This window comes from Hirundo rustica, chromosome 18 (genome assembly GCF_015227805.2).
Source record: "Hirundo rustica isolate bHirRus1 chromosome 18, bHirRus1.pri.v3, whole genome shotgun sequence".
NCBI lineage: Eukaryota > Metazoa > Chordata > Aves > Passeriformes > Hirundinidae > Hirundo > Hirundo rustica.
In genome coordinates, this window is record NC_053467.1 from 2163496 (window position 1) to 2177723 (window position 14228).

A 14228-nucleotide genomic window follows, 5' to 3' on the forward strand; every position below is an offset into this window, starting at 1 on the left:
GAATGCCACCTCCAGTCCTTTTAAACATATCCAGGGGTGGTCACTCCCTCCCCTCCCTGGGCAGACAACTCCAGTCTCCAATCACTCTTTCAGTGAAGAATTTTTTCCTGAAAAAAATAATAAAAAGAAAGCAACAGAGTGGAAGCAGCATTTTCTCAGATGGGCTTTACCTCTGGCTCTGTCACCTTTTCTCTCCACTTGGTTGTAAATCCCTCCTGGATCCTTTATAGTACGAGAGGCAGGGAGAGGGAAGAATCACCTGGTTTGAAACAAAGCAGCTCATTCAAAAGCTGTTGTTTGCCTTGGGCGGCAAACACTGACTTTTACAAACAGCAGACACGTCCTGGGGGTTTGGGGTGACTGCTGCAACATTTTCTGGCCGGGTAGTAAACAGCTAGGTAACCACTGACACTGCCCTGATGCAGGGTTTGAGGTTCCTTTCCTCTTCCCTGGGGTACATAAGCCATGATCCTTCTAGAGAAACAAATGATTAATCATAGCAGGGGCACCTCATTAAGATTTATTACAAACCCTTGTGATAGCTCAGGAAAACTCCTTCCAGGAGTGGTCCAATAAAGCAGAATTAACAGGACAGCCCCTCAGGTGGAACCATGCTATCCCAAACCCCTTTACGCTGACCTGCAGCCCAGAACTGCTACGAGAGCAGCTGCCCAGCACCAGCAGAGCTCTGCAACTCTGAGCAAGAATCAGGCACAGAGCCCCAGCTCCAGAGCTGATGAACAAAGAGAAACGGGGAAAACACAACACAGCTATTTGACTGTGATTTATGCCCCATTCCACCTCGCCTTTTGGGAGTAAAACAGCACGGGATCTACAGACATGGGCTTTGGTCTGGTGTGTGCAGCTCTGCTGCCTCACATCACTGGAACACGGGCTGCAGACAGTCCTGCCACGTGGAACCAGAGCCTGCTGCCACCAGGAATGACCACGTGCAGGTCCTGGATGCACTGATGGCTCCTGCACGGCCACGCAGGCTGCCCGCACACCTCCAGTTTCTCCACGGCTTGTAACACAAACCACGGCACCAGAGCCCTTGAGAGCATCACTGCTGCTCTGAGAGATTCAGCAGCAGACTCCAGCTGGAGGGAAGCGAAGGTGTCACCTTCTGCACCTTCAGCACAGACCTGACAACCATCATTTTGCCTGTTCTCAGAACCAGGCTTGTCGCTGTTTCCTTTCAAAGTGAATTTTTTTTTTGCCAGTCGTGTTTAAAAAAAAAAAAAAAAAGGCTGAACACAGAAGACAAATAACCCCAAGACCCAAGCACAGTGTTGGGGTAAAATGAAACTTTTCAGTTGTCCCAATATTATTTTGTTTTCCGGGAAAAAAAAAAAACAACTTACAACTGGTAACCAGGTCTCCGCATTTAAAGAGTGTAAACCCAGCATCCTGAATTGCCATTAAAGTAACTTGAAAGGTGCAGAGCCCAGAGCAGCTCCTTTCAAAGGTGAAATAACGTTTCTGTGGTGAGCTCAGTAACTCGAGGGAAAGCTGCCCAGCGTGTGAAAACATCCAGGACATTTTCCAATTTGTTTTCCCCATTGGTGCGTGATGTTATCCAGCTCATACACAGCTGAACTAGATCACACCTTCCAGGGAGATATCCAGGTCTGAGGTGAAGCATCCGAGCTAGAATTAATTCCCCTCTTGTCCTGGTCAGCTGCTCCACTGGGTATTTGCTGTGTTGCTTCACAGTTGTCTTTCCAACCTAACTTCAACATCCATCCACCAGACCTTCTTCTGGTGCAGGGAATTACCTGCCATTACCTACCACACTGCCCCCAAAATTCCTTTTCTGCCAGCCAAACCGCCTGAGCTCTTTAGCCTGACTCTCATTCTGGACCTTAGCTCATCCCACAACAGCTGAGTTATCTTCCAGCCTGAACCCAAAAGAACAAAAGCCATCATGCTGTTGGGAGGGTCATAAACTTTGTGCTTTGCCAAAGAGTGCTACCCACTGTGCAAAAACCTGCCTGATGAAATTGAGGGGTGTGGGAAGGGTAACACTGGAATGGGATGCCCACAGAATCATCGCCCCTGGAAGTGTCCAAAAGATGTGGTGCCTAGGGACACAATTTAACGGTGAATCTGTGGGTTAATGGTTGGACTCAATGATCTTGGAGGGCTTTTCCAGCCTTTAATGATTTTGAGGAAATCCCAGTCTCCAAGGCTCTCATGAGCAGCCAGTTGTGAATATTCACCAATTTCAGTTATCCATCAGCTCACGAATGTCTGGCAGTCTCCACTCTGTTAGGGAGCTCTGAAGTCTCTCCTTTGCCATGAGGCCGTGAGAGGTCTGTGAGCTGTGTGTGCTGTTTGAGATGGTTTCACTCAAAGTGGCACCTGCCCATGGGGAAGAGGAGAACTCTCCAAACAAATGCCTTATTATTTCACCACTTGCATGGGAGCGGTCCAAGGAGCGGTTTCCATCAACAAAACTCTCTCTGGGTACCACTGACAGCTAGAGCTTCCAGTCAAGGCATGCTGAGGTGAAAATCCAAGGAATGCCATTCCTTCTTGGAGCCAATTCCCTCGGTGTCAAATCGCCAGCCAAAGAAAACACATTAAAATCAACGCCCCTAAAAATGACAAGCTCCCAAAAAAACGCGCCCTGAGAACAGAGATGGTCAACCCAAAGCTGTTCATGAGGCCGCCTCCAGCTGCCAGGCTCCCTGTCACAATATTGCCCCACAGTTTTTCCCCAGTGAAATATGGGTCTCCTGGCTGGAGCCAGAGGGCTGCTGCCCCTTTGCTCAGGCAGCCCTGCAGGAGTGTGGAGCAGCCTGTGTTTGTTCAGCCCCAAGAAAGGCAAATCTCTTCCTTGACTCCCAGAGTCACGCTGCTGAAAGAACATTCCTGCATGGAGGGGTCTTTATGCTTCCCCACAGGCTGTGCTGGTGGTCTCCCAGAGCAGGCTGTGGTGTCTCAGCAGCAGTTCTAATTATGGAGCCCAAGGAAGCAGATAAACAAGAAGCTGGATGGTTTTGTGAGTGAATTTAGGCTTGTGATAACAAAGCCAAGCCCTGCGGCCAGGCAAAGCCTGGGGGAACACCACAGTTTCTCATCTAGTTTGATTAAGGCAAGCCACCAGGAGCCTGCTGAATCAGCTGAAGAGTGAGCTGCCGTCCTCTGCAGAGCTCCAGCGATTCCCAGGATCCCATCCCGCTCTGCCAGCACCCCTGAAATGCCCTGGGACAGCAGCACCGAACTCCTCCAATAAACCCCGCACTGAGGGCTGCTCAAAAACATGGTCAGGATCCTGCAAGCTGACCCTCGCCCCTCAAGGTCCCTGTATCCTTCCCCTCAACCCACATCACCCCTCTCCTGACCTACAGGACCCCTCCACCCGAGTCCAGACCTCAACCACCTCCCCTCGACCCACACCACCTCCCTCCTGACCTACAGGACCCCTCCACCCGAGTCCAGACCTCTACGTGTGCAGGCTGCAAACTGCAGTGATCCACGGACCAGATACAACAGGAGCAGCAGGAATAATTCCTGCTTTAGCTGGAGACATGGGCTGGGCGTTAAAAGAAGCTGTTAAGGGTAATGGTGGTTGTCCACCTCGTGGTCTCTTCAGAAAGAGAGTGGAAAAGATGTTTCAGTCAGAAATGAGTTAATGACCTGAGTGTTGAGGTTCAAGGACAGAAGTTTATAGCCTGCTGTCCACAGCAGGTCAGGCTAGATAAGGCTTTGGATGTTTCCAGCACTTGTATGTCCATGTCTCTGAACAAATAATAAAGACACTCCACTTTAAGTTCAGTTATGGGGAAGTTGAGGCAAGTTGATAAAACAGCCAGACTTTTCCCCAGCGTTTGGCAGCGAGGGGAACCAGCACTTTTCACTGTATTCAGCACCCTGCATGACACTCCAGCACTTTCTGGAATTCATCCACGTCACTGCAAAGACCAGAACTGCCCACCAAGCACATCCTCAGCTGGGGGCAATGGCTGAGCCCAGGCTGTGCTCAGGTGCCCAGGCTGGGCTCAGAGGTCCCAGGAAACACGGGCAGGGTAGAGGGGCGATATTGGTGTGAGCAGGTATCTGCTCCTTGAGCCAACAAAGCCCTGGGCAGGCAGCAGCAGCTCCATCCCCTCAATCACAGCAGCTCCTGCAGCAGAGGAATCATCCGGGCACAGAGAGCTCCTGGTTCAGCAATATTTCTCTGATGCCTGTGGAGTAATTACCAATAGCTCTTCCCACTGTCCCCTAATGGAAGGTGGCCTCATTAATTACATTACACTGAGTCAGCTTAGCATGCTCGGAGAGAATCAAAACACTGTTAGTCCTTCTTCCAAAACAAGCAGCAAACTTGCTACGACGCCTTGTGTTTAAATATTTCCCACCATGCCTTAAACTCTGAGCCTCATTTCCTGTGAGAATCACTTCTCCCACTCCTGGGCTGCCAGCACCAGGCAAAACACAATGTGGTGTTTTGGGGTTCCCAGCAGAAACGGCAAAAGAGGGTGGGACTCCTTGGGCTGCTGGACTTTACTGAAGCTCTGGTATTGATACAGACATGCAGCACCTTAAAAGCATCACGAGCCCTCAGCAGCGTGACCATATTTCACAGTGTGACCATATTTCACAGGGTGACCTCCCCTGGCCCCTGCACGATGCTGGCTGTGAGGAGGAACCTCCTCTGCTGGCTCATCAACTTCACCTAAATGAATGTGGCTGTTAATATCGACTAATCTGCATATTGCTCCTGCTGTTAATGCCTTTCCCTGACTAACTCCGTGGCTTCCCGAGGCCGCTGCTCTATGGCACAGCGCATTTACACCCCAAATGTGCAAGTGAGGCTCCCTAAACCCTGTGCAACATAAGCTGAGCTTAACAGAGCACATTGGCAGGCCTAGGTTTGCCCTTTCCCATAAACATATGAAGTGACATCACTTAGGTTACATTATTTAGCAAATAATGTTGTTTAATCCCTGTGGTTACTAGAGAAAGGCAAAAGAGGTGAATCACCTTCCAAAGACACCTTTTTCTTTGATGTTATTTTAAGGAACATACAGGAATTCGGAATAGGAACCATCTCGTAGTAACCACTACGTGGTAAGGAAGAGACCAAAGCTTCTTTAAGGGAGCAAAAGTGGTCATATTTGAGAAAAGAAAAAAATGTTTCTGCTCAGAACCTTGAAGATATTTTGAAATGTTGAAGTTTTTCCTTCCCATGCAATTGTTCAAGAAACATCATCAGCATTTAATTTTTAAGGAGGGATTTAAATTCCAGAGCGTGCAGCTGAAGCAAAATGAATCAAACTAAACATTTAGGGTCTCCTATTTGTTCTGCTGAATAATCTTCCTCTTAGCACTATCAGAAAGAAATTAAGAAACATTTTTTAGTTTAACAACTAAAAGCAAAAATCAATTATTCAGAGTTCTAGTTCTGAGCTGTTTTGAAAAATCTACCTTTTTGATACGCTTGAGATCATTTAAAGATATTAAGAAATATGGCTGTGTGCACCAAATTAAAGGAAGCATCAAAATATCAGATGCAAAATAAAAGCTTTCAAACAAATCTCCATAACCATCAGTGAAAACTTTTGACAATTATTTATGTTTCAAATATAACAGGTGATTTTTCCAATTAAAATGGAGATGCAATCTTTCTTAAAAGTAATGAAAATGCAAATACTCACTACTAGATAAATTAGACTGGGAAAAGGCACATATACAGAAAATAGGTCATGTTGCACTGAGTGAAAGAGGGAGGGAAAAGCAGAAAATTGAAAGGAAAAGGCAAATTGAACTCAAGTTCTTATTTCTCAACAGCATCCTTTAACAAAACCCACTCTTTATGTTTTCTCTACAAACATTGAACCAACAAGGAAAAGGTCACTGGGATCTGACCTCCCTTTAATAATACATTGACAGTTTTTCCTTTGGAGGGAAAAACATTTTGTAGGAGCAAAGACAAACAATCCCAACTAGATTAATAAATTTACTTAAAAGGGAGAGCTGAAAAAGGAAGCCCCACAAATCACGGCAGGCCTTCTGTTTTTGTTTTTAGTACCTTTTGTTTCAGCACCTTGTCATAAAAAAAAAAAAAAAAAAAAAAGAAAGAAAGAAAGAAAAGGGAAAAAAAAGAAAAAAGGTGCATAAAACAATATTTGGAAATAATATTTGGAATACCACGGGGTGTTAGGGAAAACAGAGCCCCCCTTGAGGAGCAGAGTCCCACTGGGCAGTCAAACAAGGGAGCACTGAAGAGGCAAAAACACTGCATGAAGAAAACCCACTTTCCTCCTCACCCTCTTGTTCTCACCCCTGCCTCAGAGGTCAGTGGTTCATTAATTTAATTAACCAAGCGGCATCTCCCAGGGCTGCAGGCTCGTTCCCCTCTCAGTTATCCCGCAGGAGAAGAGCTGCAGTGACATCCCATGGGGCTGGAACCACAGGACATCAGCCCAGGTCTGGGTTTCTGGCAGGGATGAGACCAAGTTAAAATAAACCATTGAGGTTTCAGGTTGTATTTTCAGAGGAGAAAAAACAAAAGGGGAGAAAAGTCCTGACAGGGGGGAAGCCCTTGGAGCCCCCAGCCAGACATGACCCCTCCATGTGAGCAGGGCACATTGTGGCTCTGTAACCTGTGATCAATCCACCAACATCCTTCAAGGAGGCAAGAGCCCAGACTCCCTGCAACACCAAAAATCCCCATGAGGGGCTGGGTTGTCCTGCAGCAGCAGTTCCACTCCTCAGAGAGGAGTTCTGCCCCAGCAACATCCACCCTGATGATGCCTTAAGTTTTATCGTCCATGTATTCCATGTTCTGTGCTGCCCAGGGTGCAGCTCTGAGCTCACACTCAGGGTCACTCAGCTCTCTGCACACAGCAGCCACACAAAACAAATCCTTTTCCTGCTGCACACCAAGGACAACTGGGACAAGTTTTCAGCCCCAAAAGCACAAACAGCGGTGGCTGGAGGGAGGAACAAGAAGGATGGGACCTCACAGCCTGGAGCTGCAATTGGACAATTCAACCCCAAAGTGCAAATGGACCAAAACTGATCCAAGTGTGAGACCTTGTGACCCTTTGTCCATTTTGTGCCCATTTTGGGTCCACCTTGGGTGCAGCCCTGGCCAGGCTCTTGTCCTGCCCAAGGTGGATCCTAAAGGCCTTTCAATAAATATCTGCTTTATTCTCCAGCTCTGTGCAGTCTCTGTTCCAGCTCAGCCTCCCCAAGGCATCACTGAAATACACCAGAAGCAAGAGGAGAATCAAACACTCCAAGCTCCAGGGAAAAGATTTAACCACAGACATGAACCACAACATGAACCAGTCTCTCTCTCTGATCCAGGCACAAAACTCCAAGGGATAAGTTCCACTCTGGCCCCAGGAGAGCTGATCTTGCCCTGAGGTGGAGGCTGGAGCACCTTAGACATCCCCTGTTCTCTAATATCCTGCCCTTGCTACGAATGTTTTAAAAACAAAACAAAACAAATATAAAAATCCCACCCAACCAAAATGCAGAAATGAATTATTACTAAAATGCTTTTCATGATTACTGTATAAATAATATTCCAATAAAATGAGAGATGCAAATCTCCTTTAAGACCTCATTCACCACATTTCTCCTCTCGCCTTTCAAACCTCAGCATCAGTAGCGTAGTCTTTCGTCTCCTACCCATCAATTGATACTTAAATAATGCATAAAACTGTCTTATTAAATGCATGTTGAATATTTATTTGGAAGCTCATCACAAGTTGAAAGATAACCTTCATTTTCAATTCCCTTTGGGGTAATCAGCTAATTGGGTATCAGCTGAAGCTCAGCCTCCTTCAGTCTGCTGACAGTCAGCGTGGGAGCCCCTCCTAACAATGCCCTGCACCCCTCGAGGGGCTGTGGAGCTTTGTCCAACCCGGGCTAAGCCACAGGTTCCACATGAAAGGAAAGACAATTCACGTGGTCACTGCCATCCACACCTTCAGCGCTGCCTGTGCTTTTGGATTTGGGCCAGACAGAGCTCACAATGTCCTTGAGACAACTGCTTGAACCATGGCCTTAAATCAACTCTGCAGGACCTCCTGGCAGGAAGGAACCAAGATCTCAGGCCGGTTCGTTCCTAATGCACTTTGCATTAAAACACCTTGTAATGAATTCAGTTTTCAGAATCAGAGGTGCTTTCATACATCCTGGACTGTTTCTGTTCTGACCCATGGAGCTGTTTCCTGCTCACCACCATCAGGTCAATGTTAAGGGAGTCAGGTCAACTATCATGGAGCAAAGGCAGAAACAAACATTATTTTCTGCTGAAGAATCCTCTCTCGTCTCTGAAAAGAACACTAAGGTTTGGAGGGCAGTTCCAGACCCGCTGCCTCAGCCTCACCAGTGAAAGGCTGATGGTAAATTGCCATTTATTCTGTTTTGGTTTATTTTATTATTTATTTTATTTTAATGTTTCATTTTATTTTTATTTTGTTTTTATTTTATCATATTTTTAATTTCTAATTTCAATGTTTCATTTATTTTTAATTTTTATTTCTTTTTTAATAATTTAAATCTTTTTCCTTTTAAATTTTAATAATTCAGTTTATTCTATTTTATTTAAATTTTCTTTTTTGATTTTAATTTAATTTAATTTTATGAGAAACGTGACAGTACCAATGAATTAGGGGCAAGGGTATTACTTCAACCTGGTAAAAAACCATGAAGGGCTGCTTAGCCCAGACACACCTCATTCCTGAGAGTCCCATTAAAAACCCACTGAGCACAGAGCCACCACACCCTCTCACAGAGGAGCAATTCCCAGTCTCTGAATGTTCTGTGGTGCAGGACCTGACAAACCAGCACGTGGAAGAAATTCACCCCTGCCCAGAGCTGGTGGGGTCTTTGGCAGCTGCTGCAAATCGCTGCACAGGAGGCCAACAGCAGCTCCTGTGCGCAGCACCATCTTCCAGGCTTGTCAAATTCACTTGAAGAAAAAATTCAGACAAGCAGGGCTCGCACAGCAAACACCTGCTGATTTCCATACACTGGATTATTTCCATACACTGGATTATTGCAGGCTAGTGTTTGCCTCCTTCTCCCACTGCTGCTCACGCTGAGCTGGGCTCCAGCAGCACACAGCAAGACATCCCATGGGATGCAGGAATCCTGCTCCTACCTTCGCACCTAGGAAATATTCCTTTCCCCCCCGAACGCCTGCTTCGGTTTCAGCTGGATGCTTCGTGCCTGGGATCGGCAAGGAAATGCAGAAAGAGCTCCAGAAATTCCTGATAGCCGCAGATTCTCACCAGCTCCGGGTTTCCTCCTGCGTAGAAAGTAACAGCATGTGTGTGAAAATCCCAGTGTGCGCTCCCCAGGCTCGCCGAGTTCTAAAGCTCAGCGAGGATTTTCCCGGAATCAGAAGTGAAGTGACAAATTGGTTTGTGATTTAAAGCTATTTGACAACCAAGTCCTGTAAGGAAGATGTAATCCGTGGCATTTTTGTCCCAATTAAGTCTGATAACGGCAAACGAGGGGCTTTAAGCACCTGTGGAATGAGGCACAAGCAGCACGCAGAGGGCACTGAGGACCCTGCCTGCCTCAAAATCAAACCTCGTGGCGTGAGGTGTGGAGGGGAAAATCAACTCACACAGCGACTGACCACAGGCACAGCTTGGAAAGAAAAAGGAAACGTGAAACAGAGACAAACAGACACTTCCAGGGCTTTCCTTTTGCCTCAGGCAGGCAAAGGGGAGAGGAGCCACATGGAGGGCTGATCTCTGTCCACAGCCCTTCATTCTCCTGGTGGTGTCTGCATGTGGGCAGGAGAGATCTTTCCAGCCCTCACCAGGGAACTCCAACTTTACCCTCCACATTTCCTTTCCCAGCAGTATTCCCCACCCCAAACCAAAAGGAGTTTTCTTTTCCAATCCCTGAGGGGCATCCAGTACCTGGGTCAGGCTCCTCAACCACATTATTCAGGTTTCTCACTGCATCCGCTGTCAGGAGAGCACAGGGTCACTGGAATTCTTGGGACTCAGGCTGGAAAAGCTGCACAGAAAGTGTTTAGCATCCAGATATTTTGAATTTTTAATGTATATTTGGAAAAAAAAATAAAATGACTCCCCAATATTAAGGCTGGCTGGTAAGCTTGGATTTGGAGGTTGGGCGTGACCCCTGAAATGAGTGGTGGATCTTTCACTGGTGTTCTACACATGAAGGGAGAAAATGTTTAAAATGTGGCAACCACTACTATTTAATTCCTCCAACTAATTAGAAAAATGCTTTTGTTTTCATTCTCTTCTTTCCTGTTTTATTTGGGGGTTTTTGAGTCTTCCCCATCTTCCCTTCCTAGATAAAAAGGGGGAAAATGAGAAAGTAAAAGCTCAGCCTTCCCCATACTTTAGCTTTTTCTAAACTGCTCTGAGGAACCATTTCTTCCAGGCAGGCCCCAAGTAGCCTTGGACATGTTTTAAAAACTCAAATGCCTGTAGATTCCTAATTCCAAATTTCCAGCACCGAAGGTGTGAGCCGGTTTTGAATAAAGCTGAGCCTGCAGCGACTCCCAATAAATTTCACATCCCTGCAAAAGTCCCGTTGTTGGGAGCAGTTTTCTTCCTTCCATTTACAAGTTGCCTTCATTACCGCCTTCCTTTACCTCACGGAAAGGCTGCGGGTGACATCTCCCGCGTACCAGGTGCAGAGCCGTAAACTCAGGAGTAACTCCGCTAAATTTAATGTGCTTAGCGTAGCTACTCTGGATTTGCGCGGCTGCAAATGAGATCAGAGCCCTCCCAGCCACGGGAGCCGGGGGGAGGTCAGATGCTTTCCATGCATTCCCTCCCTGTCAGCGTGCTAATGCCGTGCAGCTCCCAAAGGCTTCTCCCCAGGCACGGCGGTTCCAGGAATGGCACTAAAAGCACGGCGAGGACGCAAGGCAGAGCTCACACCCGAGCAGGAGCGTGGCTGGGAAGCTTCCAGCTTCAACAAACTGATGCCTGGAGAGGCTGCCTGGAGCAGGGGCTGGAGAGCGTTAAAGGAATAAAGTGGGGATTCATTGCAAGGCTTTTAAAGGATACGTCGTGGGCAGGGCAAGAGCCCGGCCATGGCTCCACCCGAGATGGACAGTGGGTCAAGAGTTTTCCCATTTTTAAAAGTTTTGGTCCATTTACATATTAATTGTCCAATTACACTTTCAGCTTATGAAGTCCCATCCTTCTGATGCCTTCAGTTTTATCTTCCATGTATTCCAGGTTCTGTGCTGCCCAGGGTGCAGCTCTGAGCTCACACTCAGGGTCACTCAGCTCTCTGCACACAGCAGGGACACAAAACAAATCCTTTTCCTGCTGCACACCAAGGACAACTGGGACAAGTTTTCAGCCCCAAAAGCACAAACAGCGGTGGCTGGAGGGAGGAACAAGAAGGATGGGACCTCACAGCCTGGAGCTGCAATTGGACAATTCAACCCCAAAGTGCAAATGCACCAAAACTGATCCAAGTGTGAGACCTCGTGACCCATTGTGCATTTTGTGTCCATTTTGGATCCACCTTGGGTGCAGCCCTGGCCAGGCTCTTGTCCTGCCCAAGGTGGATCCTAAAGGCCTTTTAATAAATATCTCCTTTATTCTCCAGCTCTGTCCAGTCTGTATTCCAGCTCAGCCTTCTCAAGGCATCACTCCCATTTGCTCTCTTCGATTCCCTGTTGTTTGCACTTTCTGGGCCTGAAGCTGCAACTTTTTCCCTTGGTTCTGGGGGGAAAAGGATTTTTTTGTCTGACTAAACTGTGAGGAGAGCTTGCTAACACTCCACTTGAAGTTCAGAGTTATGTACCAATGCAGTACAGAATATGGAAAATGGGAAAGCTAAAACTTAAGGCATCATTACCTTATCTTTGTGAGCTGAGAGAGGAAAAGATGCAGCAGCATCCAAAAGATGGCAACAAACTCATGCTTGCTGATGCCACCACCACAGAATCAAGGAATATTTGGGTTGGAAGGGACCTTAAAGATAATCTAGTAAAGCAAAACAGGGTCATAGGTCAGTGCATCTCAGTCTGTTTATATTGGAGGCAGTGAAGGTTGTGTGCTCCAGCTGGTCTGAAAACTGAATACACTAAAAATGTAAAATAAAAAGCACCACAATACTCGCCTGCTTTGGCTTCTTATTAGCAAATATAGCTGTGAGGGATGATTAGGGGTGCTCATCATTTCCATTGTAATGATGAGGTATTATTTGTAACACCGTTTTAAATTTGCCTTTCAGTAACTCACCGAGGAGAATCTGACTTCTGTTCACTTCATTATTGTGTTCTCGGTGCCGGAGTATAACAGAATTGGTTTGTTTTGGCCAGCTGAGCAGACCCATTTTTTGTGGGGCAAAAGGATTGCAATGACTGCAAAAAAGAGCAAGAAACAATTAAGGTTTTCAAATTTCATTAGCTGCAATATTAATTCTAAGTTTTGGATTTTTTTTTTCTTTAAAAAGCACAGACGGTTTAGCAAATGAAAGCTGCCTCTCACCTCTGCTATTCTGAACTTCCAGGATTTCACCAAAATGTGCAATAATTTCCTCCAGGTCAGTTTTGGGACAGCTTTGCTTTTGCAGCGAATCACAGAGCTCCAGATCTCCGAGGTCCAAAACAAATACATTCTGAATTTTAGCATATATCTGGCTTATTGCATTCCTGAGAAAGAGTCCCGAGATACTACTGACAGTGAACTGTGGAGTGTTTCTCTGGGGCAGCATAAACATCTGATAGCACATCCTTTATTCAGGCTATTCCCTGCTTGCCACTTAATGCTTGACAAGATTCTGATAGGGTATTTGCAAAAAAAAAAAAAAAAAAAAGAAAGAGTGGGTAACCATGAAACGAAAAGCAATCATATCTACGTTTACACAAGGCACTAACTAAAATTCTGGCCTATTCTCATCATAAATTTTCTTAATATTAGTTAAACCTTTTTATTTTGATGTGATGTAATTGCCTGTGAATATCTGCAGTACGGTATCAAGTTTTAAAGCTGCTGAATGTTTCTTAGCCTCAGTTGTTTACACAGCTTTGCCAAACTTTAATGATTTGAGATGAGATTTTACAGGTGAACAATCTGCCTTCAGCAATATTTTCTCTTTAATTTATATCTAAAATGACCTGCCCCTTTCTTGGATGAGGATACAAAAATAACTTTTAGCGAAGTTGAACAATTTGAGCAAATTTTTCCTTAAAAATTCTTCCCTGCCTGTTCCAATTTTGGACCAGGCCTTTTATTGGGGATGTCCTTCAAAAAATATGGGCCATCTACAAGCTTTTGTAGTCAGGGTTTGCATGACCTCAGAAAAACCTGCACTTGCAGAAACCTCAGCTTTGGGGCACGTTCAGCCCAGAGCACCGGGGTGGAGCTGTTCCCAACTCCAGTGACCACTGCAGTCCACACCAGCCTGGGGAATGAGGATGATGAGTGGGGTCTCCTGTTGGGAGTCATCCTGTCTGAACCCACTGCCCCTCAGTAGAGCATTAAAAAAATAAAAATCTCTATATCCTGCTAACACTGAAGCTTTTTGAGCCAGTCCTGCTCTGAAGAGCACCAAGATGAGGTAAAAGAGAAGCCAGTGCTGCACATCCGTGGAGAAAAGGAGGAAAGATCCTTATGAGACCTGCATCAAATGAGCTCTTCTTGCTCCTGCTAATGAGAAAACCCAGGACAGGATTTCCATTGAATGAGGATGATACCTTAAGTTTTAACTTTCATAATTTCCAGATTCTGCACTGCATTGGTACGTAACTCTGAACTTCACATAAAGTGTTAGCAAGTTCTCCTCAGAGCTCAGTCACACAGAACAATCCTTTTCCAGCCCAGAACCAAGGACACCGCTGCAGCTTCAGCCCCAGAAAGTGCAAACAACAACAAATTGAGGGGAGCAAACTGGGAGGGTGGGACTGCATCACCTGAAGTGTAATTGGACAATTAACACCAATGTGTAAATGGACCAAAACTCATAAATGTGTGGAAACTCGTGCCCCACTGTCCATCTTGGGTGTAGCCTTAGCCAGGCTCTTGCACTGCCCAAGGTGAATCCTTAAAGGCTTTTTAATAAATCCTCACTTTATTCCTTACCTCTGCCCAGCCCCTGTTCCAGGCAGCCTCTCTGGGCACCAAGGACATGAAGAGTGGAGCTTCCAGGCTCAGCACAGCACAGCCAGAACCAGGAGCTCTGATATCCCTGTTCTGAAGGACCCACCTGAACCCCTTGGAGGGAGATCAGCAGCCTCAAGGCCAGGC

General features: G+C 46.2%; 1 long non-coding RNA gene across 1 annotated transcript in view; it reads right to left on the minus strand.

The window, feature by feature from the left end:
- Window positions 1-8628: 8628 nt before the first annotated feature.
- Window positions 8629-14228, minus strand: part of LOC120761042 (uncharacterized) — a 36077-nt gene continuing 30477 nt past the window's right edge. The window contains exons 3-4 of the long non-coding RNA XR_005703540.1: window positions 9903-10002; window positions 8629-9277 (exon numbers count right to left, since the gene is read on the minus strand). This is a non-coding gene — a long non-coding RNA (uncharacterized LOC120761042). The remainder of the gene's footprint in view (window positions 9278-9902; window positions 10003-14228) is intronic.